Source organism: Colobus angolensis, unplaced genomic scaffold, assembly GCF_000951035.1.
Source record: "Colobus angolensis palliatus isolate OR3802 unplaced genomic scaffold, Cang.pa_1.0 Scaffold663, whole genome shotgun sequence".
Classification (NCBI taxonomy): Eukaryota; Metazoa; Chordata; class Mammalia; order Primates; family Cercopithecidae; genus Colobus; species Colobus angolensis.
Genome location: NW_012120299.1, coordinates 73,391 through 76,827, shown reverse-complemented (window position 1 = coordinate 76,827; position 3,437 = coordinate 73,391). Strand labels below are relative to the sequence as shown.

General features: G+C 38.1%; 1 protein-coding gene across 2 annotated transcripts in view; it reads right to left on the bottom strand.

Moving 5' to 3' along the window:
- Window positions 1-3,437, bottom strand: part of SPECC1L (sperm antigen with calponin homology and coiled-coil domains 1-like) — a 147,501-nt gene that overhangs the window by 74,724 nt on the left and 69,340 nt on the right. Inside the window, exon 2 of one of the 2 annotated variants that reach the window (XM_011925933.1) lies at window positions 1,601-1,705. The exons of the other annotated variant lie outside the window; for it this stretch is intronic. The gene's annotated coding sequence lies outside the window, so the exon portion shown is untranslated. The remainder of the gene's footprint in view (window positions 1-1,600; window positions 1,706-3,437) is intronic. 2 annotated transcript variants of the gene reach the window in all.

Here is a 3,437-nt window from a genome sequence, read left to right as displayed (position 1 = left end):
ACTTAGGAAGCTGAGGCAGGAGAATCGCTTGAAGCCAGGAGGCAGAGGTTGCAGTAAGCCGAGATCGTGCCACTGCACTCCAGCACGGGCAACAGCGTGAGACTCCATCTCAAAAAAAAAAAAAAGAATCTACCACAAACACTTAAAACCCCTCAGCAATCTTGGCCACCTCTACATGATGCTCAAACACCACGAACCTACTTATTTACCACCATGCAGACCAGGTTGCTTGTCTATGTTTTTCTTGTGCTTCATTCCCACAGCTTTCCCCCAGTCCTTTTTATCTGGCTAACTTCTAACTATTCATTTCATATTCCCACCAGAAATGTGGACGAGGTCCAGCTTCTCCACATTCCGGCCACACTTCAGCTCATCAACCTTTCATATTTTGGCCATTAGGAATAATATAGAATAGAATCTCATTGTGGATTTAATTTCCATTTTCCTGATGACTAATGATGTTGATCATCTTTTCATGTGCCATTGGCCATTTGTAATTCTTCTCCTGGAAGGACCTTTTCAAATCTTATACCCACTATTTATTGGGTTGTTTGTCTTCTTACTGAACGTAAATCTTTTTTGTTAGGTAAATGTATTATGAATACATTCTCCCTAGTCTGTAGCTTCCTTTTTAATTTTCTTAATGTCTTTCAGAGAAGTTTTAAGTTTTGATGCCCAATTTATCAACTTGCTTTTATAGTTCATGCTTTTTTACATCTTAATAAATCTTTGCAGTCTTAAAGGTTATGAAGATTTTCTCTCACGTTCTCACGTAAAAATTGTAGTTTTAGCTTTCACATTTAAGTCGATAGGCCATTTCAATTTTTGTGTATTTCATGAGGTCCGGGCTGAGGTTATTTCTTTTCTATACAGTTATCTAGTCATTTCAGAATGTTTTCTTCAAAAGACTATTCCTTACCGATTGAATTACTTTGGTATCTTTGTAGAAAATCAACTGGCCTACTTCTGAACTCTCTGTTCTACTGATCTAATGTTGAAATCAGGTAGTACAAGTCCTCCAAATTTGACCTCCACCCATATCCCCTGACCCCAACATTTTGAATATTCAGGGATCTTGCATTTCCATATGAATTTAATACTACCATGTCAATTTCTACCCAAAGAGCACTGCTCTTTTAATTGGTATTGTGTTGAATCCACAGACCAATTTAAAGGACTACTACAAGATATTAACAATATTGAGTCTTCCAATCTATAAATGACATCGCTTTCCATTTATTCAATTTCTCTCAGCAATATTTTATTATTTTCATTGCACAGGTTGTGCATACATTTCATTATATTTATTGTTAAGTATTTCAATTTCCAATTATTCATGCTAATGTACAGAAAAACAAATAACTTTTGTATAGGACTTCGTGTAAACCTTGACACTGCTTAACTCAAAAAGCTTCTGTGTGGACTCCTTAGGATTTTCTACATAAATGATCATGTTATCTGCAAACAATGACAGTTTTACGTTACCCTTTCCAAACATGTAAGCTTTCCTTTTTTTTTTTTTTTTTTGGTCTTATGCAATTGCACAGGCAAGAGCTCCAGCAAAATGCTGAACAAAAGTGGTGAGAGTCGGTATCCTTACCTTGCTCCTGATCCTAGTGGGAAAGCATTCAGTCTCCAGATTAAGTATGATGTTAGCTGTGGAGTTCCCACAGGTCTCCTATTTCTAGTTTGCTGAAGAGTTTTACTATGAACAGATGTAAAATTTTGTCAAATAGTTTTCTAAAGATGTTGAGATTAATGATTTTTTTTAATTTTTTTTTTCTCTTTTATTGTGTTGAGGCAAATTTTAACCTTGTACCCCTGGGATACATCACACTTGGCAATGATGAATTATCATTTTTATATATTCCTGGATTCAGTTTTGTTAATGTGTGCTTTTAAATTGCCTCTATAACCATCTATAATCACGAGGAATACTGGCTGGCAGTTTTCTTTTTTTGCAATGTCTTTGTCTAGTTTTGCTATCAGGTAATGCTAGCTTCCTAAAATGAACTGGAAAGTCCTTTTACTCTTCTGTTTTCTGAAAGACTATATACAACTGGAATTATTTCTCCCACAAAGGATTGATTCAATTCACTAGTAAAACCACCTGGGCCTGGAATTTTCTATGTGGGAAGACTTTTTATTTTAAACTTTTATTCTGAAATAATTATGGACTCCCAGGAAGTTGTAAAGATAGTACAGCAAAGTCCCATATACTTCTAATTCACTGTCTCCCAACTATCTGTGGATAATGAATTCCCTCAGCTTTTGTTTGTCTAAAAAATTTTAATTTTATCTTTTTGTTAATATATAGAATTCTAAGTTGACAGGGTTCTTCTTTTGGCATTTGAAGATGCCATTTTGGGCTGGGCAGAGTGGCTCACTTTGGGAGGCTGAGGCAGGTCAATCACCAGAGTCCAGGAGTTTGAGACCAGCCTGGAGACATGGAGAAATCCCATGTTTGTACTAAAAATACAAAAATTAGCCAAGTGCCCTGGCACGCACCTGTAGTCCCAGTTACTCAGGAGGCTGAGGCAGGAGAATCACTTGAACCCAGGAGGCGGAAGTTGCAGTGAGCCAAGGTCACGCTACTGCATTCCAGCCTGGGCGACAGAACTTCTATCTCAAAAACAAAAACAAACAAATAAAAAAAACCCCAACCATTTTGTTGTCTTCTGACTTGCACAGTTTCTAACTAGAAGTCTGTGATTATTCTTACCTGCCTGTCCTTAAGAAATTCTTATCACTGTTTTTCAGCAATGCCTTACTGGACATGGGGATGAGGGTGTTTGTATATTTATATATGCTTATCTTGCTTTAGCTCCCTAATTTTCTTGGATCTATGAGTATATAATTTCCAACAAATTTGGATGGATTTTGGCTATTATTTCTTCAAAAAAATTTTTTTATTTTTATTTTTTAAGATGGAGTCTCCCTCTGTCGCCCAGGCTGGAGTGCAGTGGTGTGACCTCGGCTCACTGCAACCTCTGCCTCCCAGGTTAAAGTGATTCTCCTGCCTCAGCCTCCTGAGTAGCTGGGATTACAGGCACACACCACCATGCCTGGCTGATTTTTTGTATTTTTAGTAGAGACAGGGTTTCACCATGTTGCCCAGGCTGGTTTCGAACTCCTGAGCTCGGGTGATCTGCCCACATCGGCCTCCCAAAGTGCTGGAATTACAGGCGTGAGAGCCACTGCGCCTGGCCTATTTCTGCAAATGTTTTTTCAGACACACTTCCCACTCTGCCCCCCAACTTGCCTTTTTTTCTTGGGCTCCAATTTCAGGTATGTAGGACCACTTAATTTAATCCCACAAGTCAGGGGCTCTGTTCCTTTTTTTCCCCAGCCTTTTTTCCTCTCTGTTACTCATTATGGAAGATTCTACTGCTATGTCCTCAAATATACTGATCTTTTCCTCTATTCGTTTTTTTTTT